The sequence below is a fragment of the Eleginops maclovinus genome, chromosome 12 (assembly GCF_036324505.1).
Source record: "Eleginops maclovinus isolate JMC-PN-2008 ecotype Puerto Natales chromosome 12, JC_Emac_rtc_rv5, whole genome shotgun sequence".
Taxonomy (NCBI): Eukaryota; Metazoa; Chordata; class Actinopteri; order Perciformes; family Eleginopidae; genus Eleginops; species Eleginops maclovinus.
Window position 1 is genome coordinate 27,161,151 of NC_086360.1, and position 13,585 is coordinate 27,174,735.

General features: G+C 43.8%; 1 protein-coding gene across 1 annotated transcript in view; it reads left to right on the forward strand.

Moving 5' to 3' along the window:
• Nucleotides 1-900: 900 nt before the first annotated feature.
• The window catches only part of galnt9 (polypeptide N-acetylgalactosaminyltransferase 9), a 126,683-nt gene continuing 113,998 nt past the window's right edge, over nucleotides 901-13,585 (forward strand). The window contains exon 1 of the mRNA XM_063896503.1: nucleotides 901-1,037. The gene's annotated coding sequence lies outside the window, so the exon portion shown is untranslated. The remainder of the gene's footprint in view (nucleotides 1,038-13,585) is intronic.

Consider the following 13,585-nt stretch of genomic DNA (forward strand, 5'->3'; position numbering starts at 1 on the left):
ACTTCTACTTTTACTCAAGTACAAGACCTGAGTACTTCTACTTTTACTCAAGTACAAGACCTGAGTACTTCTACTTTTACTCAAGTACAAGACCTGAGTACTTCTACTTTTACTCAAGTACAAGACCTGAGTACTTCTACTTTTACTCAAGTACAAGATCTGAGTACTTCTACTTTTACTCAAGTACAAGACCTGAGTACTTCTACTTTACTCAACTACAAGATCTGAGTACTTCTACTTTTACTCAAGTACAAGACCTGAGTACTTCTACTTTACTCAACTACAAGATCTGAGTACTTCTACTTTTACTCAAGTACAAGACCTGAGTACTTCTACTTTACTCAACTACAAGATCTGAGTACTTCTACTTTTACTCAAGTACAATATCTGAGTACTTCTACTTTACTCAAGAACAAGATCTGTGTACTTCTACTTTTACTCAAGTACAAGATCTGAGTACTTCTACTTTTACTCAAGTACAAGATTTGAGTACTTCTACTTTTACTCAAGTACAAGATCTGAGTACTTCTACTTTTACTCAAGTACAACATCTGAATACTTCTACTTTTACTCAAGTACAAGATCTGAGTACTTCTACTTTTACTCAAGTACAAGACCCAAGTACTTCTACTTTTACTCAAGTACAAGATCTGAGTACTTCTACTTTTACTCAAGTACAATATCTGAGTACTTGTATTTTTACTCAAGTACAAGATTTGAGTACTTCTACTTTTACTCAAGTACAAGATCTGAGTACTTCTACTTTTACTTCTACTCTGCTCTGATTGGTTAGCTGGTGAGTCTGCTGTGATTGGTCAACCACTTAGAGATTTGTCACATGACCCGCCCCTAATAAAACTGTGAAAAAATTGCATCGCTTGTTGTGCTGCACCAGTTTATCACAAATAAATAGTGATGGATTATCAGTAATCATTTCAAAGTGACACAGAGACATCGGGTTAACCTTCAGCAGCGTTTGTATGACCTTCAGCAGCGTTTGTATGACCTTGAACACAACTTTTGATCCCAAAGCAAAGGTAAGACTGCTTTTAGCTATGGCTCTGTGAAGGGAAGCGGCTTTCTTGCTCTTTCTTGGCTGCTACTTCATTGAGTTTCGGTCGTACAGTGATGACACTTATACCAATGGAATCTGTGGAATCCCAGGCTTCATATGATATGTGGCTTGTGCAGCTTGAAGTAAAAAAAAAAATCGCACAGCTCACTCGGTGCTATGTAGCGTTAGCTCGTTTTCGTTCAGTGCTGATTCAGACGCTCGGTGTTGGAATTATGTTTCGTTTTGGTAGAAACGGTTCATATGGTCTGGTAGCTGAGTTTCTTCCCGTTCAGTGGGTATGCCACATTAATAGGTTGTTAAATGTTAACACGTCCTGAGACGCTGTTTCTTACAAGTTGCTGCGTCTGGGCTCAAGAGGTTACGGTGTTGTGATGAAAAACCAGCTCCGTATTTCTGCACAGTGTGTCACGGTGACGTCAGTGTGATACGGAACTGAACCGCGAAGTAAAGAAAGGAATCCAATCGAGGCGTTTCAGGCAGGGGGGAGGGATATGGCAGAGAATCTCCCTCTGGCCTGAACTATGGGATTTTAGCTTTTGCAGACCTATTACATGCACACAAAATACAGGAAAGGGAAAACCCCCAAAAAGCATAATATGGGACCTTTGGAATGAAACAAGGACACGGCATCTATCAGACATTAAAAGCTATAGTCTAAAAAGCTGAGTTTTGGTCTGTGTTTTGAAGATGGTGGGGTGGGGGGCAGTGATGGAGAATGCTCGGTCACCCCAGGTTCGGTGCGAAAATAATGCAAACACATAATTCAAATTAACCTAAAAAGTGCTCTTGTCCCAGCTGTGTGCGTCACTTTTTCGTGTCCCCATTTAGTTTATGCACCGCTTTTAATAAATGCTGCACATGTTTCGTCAGGTTTTTGAAGATGTTTCTTTATTTCCATATGTTTTGAACACCTACACACCGTAGGTTGTAAGTGACTGAAAGCGATTCTTGTTCAAGATCTCAAGTGTTGATTCTCTTATTGATTCCGTCAGCTTTTTCCCACTCCTAAAAATGTGCTACACTCTTGTCCTTCTTTTATTGCCTTAGTGGGCATTTTATATTATTGCTGCACGCCCGTAGGGAGGCGTTAAAAGCAGCAGTGGGACATTTTGGAAATATACTTATCTTCCGTTTTGCTAAGAGCGTAATAATGCGATCAATATCACTCTCATGTCTGTCCAGTAAGTCCATGGCCACAGTCAGCATCTGGTTTGCTTAGTTTAGCATAAGCAGGCAAGCCTCTCTCTGCTGGGTAACAAATAACAAATCCCCCAACAGCTTCCTGAAGTCTTGTCCTCACTGAGGTTGCCAGGAAACCAGGAGGGACTTCAGGAAATCAGTGTGTGCAATAAATAGCCTGGCATGTAAACATTGTGAACATTTCCTTCCTTCCTTTTTTCATGCATATATCAACATATCTCTGTGAGGCTTGGCAAAATATATGAGTCTCAGGGCCAATTCCAAACCGACCCGTACACACTCCCACTTCAGTCTCACTGTTAGCTGAAGGACACTCCTTCCTTTAGGTGTAGGGTGGAAATAGAGCAGCAAGCTTCGGGACAAAGACCTCTTAAATCTGATGTTTATGAGCTGCTTGGGTTTTAGCACCAGTTCATGTAAATATACAAAGGTGTTGGGAACGTGACACAAGTACTGGTATCTCAAATCCCTGACACAGACAAGTTTTCAAAAATCCAAAACGTACATCAAGAAATCACTCTAAGAGGCGAAAAGGTATCTAAAGGAAACTGCGAAAGCATAGGGCTAAGTACGCTTGATTATGGACTAAAATAAAAAAGATCCTCTTTAAAAACCTCAGGCTCACAAGACAAACTCGGACAGGACAAAGGGAGAAGAGGACTTTATATACACGTGGTAAATGGGAGGCACAGGTGGCAACAATCGAGGGAGGGGCTGACAATCTCACTGTGAGAGGGCAATGACGAGACTAGACATACTGTAAGTGAAAAAAGAGACTGCATCTCATGTATGCACACAGCTACTGCTTTCTACACCAGACACAGGTATGATCAGTAAGTAAGAAAAGGGGGGAATAAGGGGGATGAAAGCACCCACAAGCTTGAAAAACAATAGGAAAATTGACAAAATTGCGCTTTCTGAAATGATATCTCATGACATAAGTTATATAAGTACATTTTTATACAACAATAACTCAATCCCAGGTAAAGGTACTGCAGCTGCTGTGTATTTCTGCTGCTTTCTATACATTTATTGATGTGTAGCACTTTGGTCGACTCTGTTGTTTTTAAATATGCTATAGAAATAAAGTTGGATTGGATTAACTGTGGCATTGGTTAATTAGAGACGTTATGACAACACTTTTAGGGATCGTATAAGACGAAATCACTTGTATAAAGCTTCCACTTCATCCAGATTGTTATGACTTAAAGTTCCTAACAGACTGAAGTTGAAGTAATGACTTTACCAGCCCGAGAAATGGCTGCATCTGAGGAGCAAGTGTGCAAGCTTTGTTTTAGCATCCAGATATTCAAGGCGTATTGATCTGCTCCTCTAACTTTCTGCAGGAAAGTCAATAAGGGTTTGTGAAATAGTAAATCAAACCCTAAAGGTGATGCTTACACGAGGAATACATTACAGGAGCACACGTAAACCTTATTGGGTGCATACCAGTCCAACCTACATCCAGGAATAACTCATTATCATGCACCACGGTACCTGACTGTCTCCAAAGATCACCAGTATAGGGAAGGAAGGCAACACTTATTCTCCTTTATTGCTGTTTGTTTGTGTGTTTACAATGTTGTTGTTTACAACATGAAATGCACAAGCTCTTATCTCTAATGATTGTGGCTTCCTGATGGATCACCATCCGGCCCCAGCAGCTCACTGGTTACCATCATGGATCACTTTCTGGCTGCATTCTCATTATGGGTTCTGTCATGGACCACTATCTTGCTACGCTCCAAAGACAAACTACTGACAGATCAGAGCCACACACACACACACACACATGAAATTAGATTCTGTGTTGTGATTCCTCGTGATCTTGATGCCAAAAAACACAAATTCCTGCTCGCTGATACAACAGCAGTATGAGGTGGTAAATCAGGCTCGGGGAGTGATAGAAAACATGTAACGGTATAAATCAGGATAAAGGAGGTATCTGTAACCCCTTAAAGAGACCGTAATATGCTTATTTTTGATCCTGTAGTTTATTTTAGTGCATGTAAATGGTCTGCAAAGGCTAGAATCGCGGTGTTCCCTCCAGAGGGACTTTCCACACATATCTAAGCAGGTCAGCGGCCAGCTACCCAATCAGAGCAGACTGGGCTCTGGTTTCAGACAGAGGGTGAAAAGAGGTGCTGCAGCACAGGCAGTATGAGAAGCATAAAGAGCTTTCTGAACATTAAAACCACCAGTAGAGGAACTAAACACACATTTTGAAACCTGAAAATGAGTAGAATATGTCTTCTTTATTATACTTCCATTATCAGAGGAGTCAACATATCATTTGAAGAAGCATTCACAGGTAAATCATTTGTAAATAATACCATTTTGAAGTCCAATAGGCGTACTTGAATGTCTAAATGTGCTTCTTGTATTTAATTTAGGTCTTCTTTGCCTTTTAAAAATATTTGATCGTTGTAAATGCAGTAGATATCACTAATATTGTGATTAGGTAACTGATTATATTGTTTACAGGTACACCGGTACTACCCCACCCCCCCCTTTAAACCTGTTAGTAAAATAGCTCCAACAGGTGGACTTGAATTCATCCTACCTCCCGCTCAAAGCACACTGTCCTCTGGGGGGATGCCGTTCCACTCACCCAACCCCCTACCTCTGTTTCACCCTATCTTTTTCTGCCCTTTAATCAGCCCTTTCACTGTGTGTGTGTGTGTGTGTGGTGTGTGTGGTGTCTGTGTGTGTGTGTGTGTGTGTGTGTGAGGCATTCAGTGAGCAATGACCCGCAGTCCTTCGCAGCCTCTTCAGCGTCCCCTGTGGCTCCCCCTCCCCTGCACACACATCTCAAACACCAATCACCGCACGGCCCTTACACCCATTCAATCACCCCCTCCACTCCCCCCCCCCCCCCCCCTCTCCTCTCTACACCCATCCATGCCCTCTCTCCACTGTCAGAGTCACGTAATTATATTCTGGGGGAGACACACTGCTTGTTTTATCTTTAATTACAACTTTCAGAGGACCGACCTGCTGTGCTGCTTTCATGTCTGTTCCCTCCACTTTCCTCTCTTTCTTTTCCTGGCAAACACCTCACAAGTCAACCCCCCTGCCCCCCCCCCCCCCCCATCCTGACCACACAGCATCACAGGCTCCCTGGCAGCGAGGAGATCTAATGCATGTAGTTTTTTTGTCCAAAGCAGCTTGGATCCGGGCTGGTTTTAGGGGTGACAGCGTTACTTTAACAGTGGTCAGCGTGTTGTTGTGCTCAGATCCAGTCCGGCCATCTGCAGGCTTTGATCCCGCTGCCAACAAACACTTTGCTCTTTTAGAGTGAACATGGCTGCAGACATTGTGGCCATAAGTAGTGTACTTCTACTAAATGCATGCATAACACAGGTGTATTTAACACTGGAGACAAAGAAACACGTCACTTTTTGAAAGGCTGATTTTGTCCCGACCCCTTTTTAAAAGTAAGATATGTTAAAAATGCTTCCCTTAATAGCGTGCACCAAGAAGTTTGAGCTAACTAATGGAAACACAAGGTTTGTTTGCATAATAATATGGCAGAAAATGCAGTACAAATGAAGAATATACAAGATAACGTAAGCTAAAACCTAGCTTTAAATGCCAAAAATGCGCCAATCAGCGACTTAAACGGTTCAGTTCTACCTAAAGACTGTTTAAAGGGGCCCATTTATGCCTTTTGGGGTCTTCCCTTTCCTTTAGTGTGTTTTATAGGTTTTTGAATGATCATTTTTATTAATATAAATGATCTTAATGCTTTCTCCACCACTTATTCCATGCTATTTAGTATTTCTGGCAGCAAATGAATAAATAATTAGACATCGTTTTGGAAAAACAGAAAAATAAAAATCTACATCGAGTGAGACACCGCACATTGATTTCCTGTGTGTGTGTGTGTGTGTGTGTGTGTGTGTAGGTTTGTTTGTTTGTGTGTGTGCTGAGTGATTAGCGAGAGGCTCTGATTGCTGCTGTGAGTCGGTGATTACAGCGTTGGCTGAGATTCCTTTTGGCCACAAACAGTAGAAGAAACTGGACTGAATCAGCGGCTTTGCGTCTGCCACCTTCAAGCGAGCGAAACATCCGCTCTCTGTCCCCGAAACCCTGAACTCATCACAGCGAACACTTTGTTGTGTAAATGGCTTCACAACGAGAGCTCAAACAATGTGTATTGTTGTCTGCAGCTCTGTGTGAGTCACGTTGTGAAAATGAGGCTTTATTACCCTACTGGTATCGGTTCCATCACACCATTATACATGTTGGAAGCAATACTACGAGCAATAATCCTGCAGGTACTTTAGTTAAAGACCCAAAACCTCGATATCTTGCTTGCATTTTCTTCAAATAAGCTATGCATGTGTAAGCTCTACATGCAGAAGAGAGCCTTTTCTATTTCTATTGGACAAGGTGGTATCAAAACAGCTAGGTTTTCAGTCTGCGACGGAAGATGTGACGTCTAATGCCATTAATTATCACGCAGACTATACTGCAGAATCACTGGAAACTAGTACCTGGTACAAAACTGCACATAAATAACTTTAAAGTTTTTCCTTTTTTGGGTAATTAATGTTGGATAAATAGCTTGACACCCAATGTCTGAATGCTACGTATGGAGCTAGAAAGGATTAGCTTAGCATTAGCACTGGATTCATTTAGATTGCCTCTTTTAAACGTTGGAAAAAATACCATTAATTACCTTTTTTAAGTTCATCATCATCATCACAACACATCACTTCTAGTAGCTGTGAAGCTCTCTTGTTGTGAAAATAAGGACTTAATATCCTACTGGTATCTGTTCAAAGCAGGGGTCAGATACCCTGTACACCTGAGCATTGATCCCCATGTCTTTTTTGTGCACTATATGATGATTATACTGACCTAAAAATGTTAAAGTCTTGAAGGCAGTCCCTCTCTTTTTCATCTTGCCTCTAAGGTGCCCCTTTCATAAAGTCACAGCCCAAAAATGACTCTACAACCATCACTTCTTACATGTTGACCTCTCAATTCTCCCAATTAACCCATTCAGAGAGAAACCTACTCAACGCCCCATGACGTCGTCCTAAAGTTTCCTTGACCCACATTTAGTGAGATTTAGAGGAGCTACGGGCTAGCATATTTATGTTTTACCTGTTGAGCTAATCCATGCTAGCTGTGTTAGCTTCACATTTAGCATAAAAGCAATATGGCTTTTAATTTGGGTTTACTTTCGTTCCTCACTGGCGTCATCATTCACGTTTTACTGCATTTTTTTCTGTTTTGCTTTAATTTTACATTTTCCTTTTTAAAATTTGTTTTATTTTTCACCTATTTTAATTTCTTGTCAGCTTTTAGATTGTTCTCTATTTATTTTAATAGTGTTGTAATGTTTTCTTCTTGTTCTGTAAAGCACTTTGGGCTGCTTTGTTCATGAAAGGTGCTATACAAATAAAGTGTATTATTATTATTGTTGTTGTTGTTGTTGTTATCTGACTTTCAACTAGAAAACAAATGAGCTTAAGAAACAATTCCTTCTTTATATTTTTGGGGCACCCTATCCATCAAATGTATGATATTACATCATATATCTTGTGTGCTGGTGACCTGTTTATGCCCTGCTTCCTGTTTTGATTCTGTTCTGGATTTACATTATTTTTAAAATTGAAATACAGGACTCTAACTAGGTCTCCGGGCAGATTAGGCTTCCTCACTGTCAGTGCAGCAGCAGCAATTCGATAAGGGAGTATTCCTGCCCTGAAATGCTAAAGAAAGGCAGATGATTTTTGTGTTGTCTTCACTGCAGTGTAACAACTGAAGCTATCCAACAAGTTAAACTCTGATGCAATAACCAGGAGTCTGTGTCGTAGTTAACATTTCACTGTTGTTTACTGAAGATTCCAGCATTACATGGCAGAGTGAAAACTGCAACAAAACAAAGTTTGACATTTTTTAACATAAAGTTCAGCTTCACATGAAGTCTTATGAAATATCCTTGTAAATACATGTAAATAAAAACGATCTTTTAAGACTATTATTACCTTCTCTTTCAACTTTAAACTTAACTTAATCTATCAATTATTTAACTTAACAATGAGTTTTTACTTACGACTTTGCTTCTAGCATCTTTCACGGTCAGGAATTCTTAAGTATTAACTGTTTTCAACAGATAGGAACTGAGTGGGAAGTAACTGATGACAAGGCAGGAAGTGGTAAGGAAGTTACAGGAAATTGTATCAAAGTAAAAGTTTGTATTCTTTCTCAATGTGTCAAAATAAAAGTCAAAATATATCGCCCTAATGGCGACACACTCCCCGCTGTGACCACTGTGAGGTCACTATACTAGCATGAACATTACATTCAACTAAGATCTACAACTGAAACATCAGTTCTTATGAAGAAACAAAACCGTTTCCGTCACTGGTCTAAGGTAAGTCTTTGGTTGGCCTTGGTTTGCTGTCTTTAGTTCCACCTTACGGACTCTTCCATCTGTTCCTGGAATAGCCTTTGTGACCACTGCCAAAGGCCAGTTGTTGCGGGCAGCTTGGTTGTCTTTGAGGAGGACGATGTCACCGTCTTGCAGGTTCTGGTGGGACCTTGTCCATTTCTTGCGGCTTTGTAAGGTTGACAGGTACACTTGTCTCCAACGGTTCCAGAACAAGTTGGATAATGCTTGTACTTGTCTCCACTGCTTCGTGAGGAGGTCTCTGCCTGTGAAGTCACCTGGAGGTGGTGGGACGCCCACTTTCTGCGTTAACAGCATCGATGGTGTGAGGATGAATGGATTCTCGGGATCATTCGATACTGGAACTAGTGGTCTTGCGTTCAGAATTGCTGTCACTTCTGCCATTAGTGTGCACAGAACATCATGAGTTAGGCGAGTGCTGTGTTCGCGGAGCGTCGAATCCAGGATTCTTCGGGCTAACCCAATGAGGCGCTCCCATGAACCCCCCATGTGTGAGGCATGAGGCGGGTTAAACACCCAGGAGCATCCTTGATGTTGCAGATACCTCTGCACTGTGCTGTCTGGTTGATCTGCACTCAGCCCAAGTTCTTTGCAAGCCCCAATGAAATTTGTGCCGCAGTCTGACCTCAGTTGTTTGGCTGGTCCTCTTATGGCAAAGAAACGCCTCAATGCGTTTATGCAGCTTGAGGTGTCCATTGAGGTAATCACCTCGATGTGAACTGCCCTGGAGCTCATGCAGCAGAATAGTATGGCCCAGCACTTGCTCTGAGGTTGTGTCCCTCTGGTGCGTCTGGTGGAGACGTGCCAGGGTCCGAAGACATCCAGTCCCACATACGTGAAGGGAGGGCAGGTTGTAAGGCGTTCTGTGGGCAAATCTGCCATTTTTTGTTCCTGCATCCGTCCTCTAAGTCTGCGACAGGTGATGCACTTGTGAATAGTTGAGTTAACGAGCCGCTTGCCTCCCAGGATCCAGAGCCCAGCAGCTCGTACAGCACCTTCTGTTAACTGGCGACCCTGATGCTTTACTTGGGCATGGTGGTATCTGGTGAGAAGCAAGGACACATGGTGTTCTTTTGGGAGAATGACAGGGTTCTTTTGTTCAATGGACACATCTGCATTCTTCAGTCTGCCTCCAAGGCAGAGGAGGTCATCCTGTAAGACTGGGTTGAGAGAGCGTAGGCAGCTGCTTAACGGAACTTGCTTTCCTCTCTCCAGAGCTTCAAATTCCTTCACAAAGGTATTCCTCTGAACAGCTCTGATGATGACTTCTCTTGCTTGGGAAAGCTCATCCACTGAACGAGGTAAGTCACAGTGATGCCATCCCTTGCACTTGCCTGTCGGAGTGCTGAAGGATCTCCCTATATGAATAAGGAGTGCGATGGCTCGTTGGAGAGTGTCGAATGTGGAGAACCTTTCAAAGCACTCTGTGCTGAGAACTTTCCCTTGTAGATCAGTAATGTAGCTCTTCACCGCTGGACGGACCTCTGCATCTGACTCTGGTGAGACTATGCTGAATGACTGAGGTATGACTGAGGCAGGGTCTGGCTGAACAGAGGGCTTGCGCAGGAAGGTTGGTCCGTTGAACCACATTGTCTTTGTGAGGTGTGCTGCTGGGACCGACCGCGACGCCAGGTCAGCCGGATTGTCTTCGGTGTTCACGTAGTGCCATTGTTCAGGGATGGTAGACTGGCGTATACGCTGGACCCGATTATGGACGTACACATAGAACCGTCTGGACTGGTTGTAAATGTATCCAAGGACAACTTTGCTATCAGTGTAGAACTTTGTGGCATCCAGCTTTAGATCCAGTTCATCCTGAATCAGCTCAGCTATTTCCACTGCTAAGACTGCTGCACACAGTTCAAGTCTGGGAATGGTCGGGTCTGATTGAGGGGCAAGTTTGGCTTTTGCCATGACAAATCCCACGTCTACTGTGTCTTCTTGGATGGCTTTCAGGTAGGCTACGGCACCAATGGCCTTCACAGATGCATCGCTAAAGACGTGGAGTTCTACTCGCTCAGCCTTGGCTGGGCAGATGCCTGTGTACATCCTAGGTATATGAAAGTGCCTCAAGTCTTGAAGCGAGTTTCTCCAAGCTTCCCACTTGCCTAACTTATCTTCAGGCAATGGGGTGTCCCACTCCGATGTCTCAGAATTCAACTCTCTGAGAAGGCCCCTGCCTTGGATCGTAACTGGAGCCAGAAACCCTAAAGGGTCGAAGACACTGTTCACCATTGAAAGAACCCCTCGACGGGTGAATGGTTTGGTGTCGGTTGACACAGAGAAGGTGAATGTGTCACTTGCTATTTCCCACAGGAGCCCCAAGCTGCGTTGGGTGGGTGACTCATCTCCACTGAGGTCTACATCCCTTTTGGCTTGTACGCAGTCCTCACTTGGGAAGGCTTCCAAGACAGCCTGACTGTTTGAGACAAATTTGTGGAGCCTCAAGTTAGACTCAGCAAGTGAGGCTTGAGTCCTATGAAGCAGCCCAATAGCCTCTGCATCAGTTGGGACAGAACAGAGGCCGTCATCAACATAAAAGTGCCGTTCGACGAAGTTGACTGTGTCTGTTCCATATTTTTCTGCGCCATCTCTGATGGCTCTTCTGAGCCCATAGATCGACACTGCAGGAGATGGGCTGTTCCCGAAAACATGAACTTTCATTCTGTAGTCAATGACCTCGTTGGCTACGTTGTTGTCCTTGAACCATAAGAATCGCAGGTAGTTTCTGTGCTTTTCGTCCACAAGGAAGCAGTAAAACATTTGTTGAATGTCTGCCATCACAGCGACCTTGTCCTTTCGGAACCGCATGAGCACTCCTAGAAGGGTGTTGTTCAGATCCGGTCCAGTCAAGAGCACGTTATTCAAGGAGATCCCAGACTGTTGGGCACTTGAATCAAACACTACCCTGATTTGATCGGGTTTCTGTGGGTGATACACGGCAAAGCTTGGTAAATACCAGCACTCTTCTTCTCTTAGCTCTGGTGCCACCTCAGCATGGTTGTTTTTCAGCAGTTTACCCATAAATTCCACGTATTGCTGTTGCATTTCTGGCTTTCTTTTGAATTGGCGTTGGAGTGAGCCAAACCGCTTGAGTGCTTGCTCGCGGTTGTTGGGAAGCTGTTGCCTAGGTAGTCTGAACGGCAATGGAGCAACCCAGCTGTGTGAATCGTTTCTGTAGACGTCTTTGTCCATCATTTTGAGGAAAGTTTCATCTTCGATTGAAGGTGCTAGCTTATTGTCCTGTTCCGTGCAGTCAAACACATTTTGACCCAGACTGTGTTCCTTAGCTCTGGGTGGTAAGGCACTGTTTCCTGGCAGTCTGTCGTGAAGTTCCTCTTTAATGTGCAAAAGGCTTGTGCATGGCTGGAAGAGTGAGGGCCGATGACAGTCGACCATGGCCGTCCGGAAGGAACTGACGTTCGGCTTGTGTGTGCTCCCTAGACAGACTTCTCCGACCAGCACCCAGCCTAAGTCAAGGCGTTGTGCGAAGGGTGCATTGGCGGGGCCATTTATTTGTTCCCTTACTTTGTGTGCTCTGATTGCGTCTCTCCCTAGCAGCAGGAGGATTTCAGCAGTGGGGTCCAGCTTTGGGATGTGTTCTGCTACCTTTGACAGGTGAGGCTGATGCAGAGCGGCATTTGGTGTGGGAATTTCAGACCGATTATCAGGTAAGTCATTACACTCAGTGAGTGGTGGTAAGGGAATCCTAACTTTTCCATTGAGGGACTCCACGATAAAATCTGATGCCCTTCTGCCGAAAGTGTCTACTATACCAGAACATGTTTTCAGTTGGTAAGGATATGGCTTAGTGTGGATGTCAAACTTGTCAAAGAAACTGGACTTGGCCAACGATCGGTTGCTTTGGTCGTCTAACACGACGTAGGCCTTGATGGCTTCCTCTGGGTGGTCTTTCTGGTACACTCTTGCCAGGCATATCTTGGAGCATGACCGTCCGACTTGTCCTGTACCACATACTGCTGTGCAGCTTGCGCTAACCTCACTGGTGTCGTTTACCTCTTCTCCCTCCCCGCCATGCTGTGGCGAGGTCAGAGGAGTCGTGAGGTGCGGTGCTGGTCCTGGGTGCATAGCTGAGATATGTCGGGTGCTGTCACACTCAAAACACTTAACAATTGTAGTGCAGTCCTTTGCCATATGGTTGGTTGAGCTACAGCACTTAAAGCAGATTCCGTTTTCTTTCAGAAATACCTTTCTGTCATCAAGAGTTTCGGCTCTGAAGGCTTTGCACTTCTTCAGTGGGTGGGGTTTTGCATGTATTGGGCAGATCTTACTCGGATCACTAGAGACATTTGACTCTGTGGGAGTGACATTGATCTTGTGAACTGCAATGGGTTTCTTGAAGGTTTTAGGAAAGGCACCTTCAGCTCTGACAGATGACATTGTGGTGGTATTTAAAAAGGCAAAGCTAGGGTCATTTCTCTTCTTGGCCTCATAGCATATGAGTTTCGTGAAGTAATCAAACGGTGGGAACCGTCCTCCATTTGCTTCTTTATACTTAGAACCGGCCGAGATCCATTTTTCCTGGAGTCCATAAGGCAGCTTGGTCACTATGGGTTCAATTCCGCGTGTCGTGTCCAGGTAGGACAGGCCTGGTAAGTAGCCATCTTCTTTAGCACACTGCACTTCCATAAGCAGGTCAGCTAGCTCTCGTAGCTTCAGATTTTCCTTGGCTGAGACTCTGGGAAATGCATCCAGTCGGGTAAAGAGGGCCTTTTCAATCACCTCTGGGGCTGCATAACACTCCTGAAGACGTTCCCAAGCTTTCCCCAGTGCTATTTGTGGACTTGCTATGTGCACTGCACGGAGACGTTTCACCTGGTTGCTGGACTCTTTTCCAAGCCATCGCGTCATCAAGTCCAATT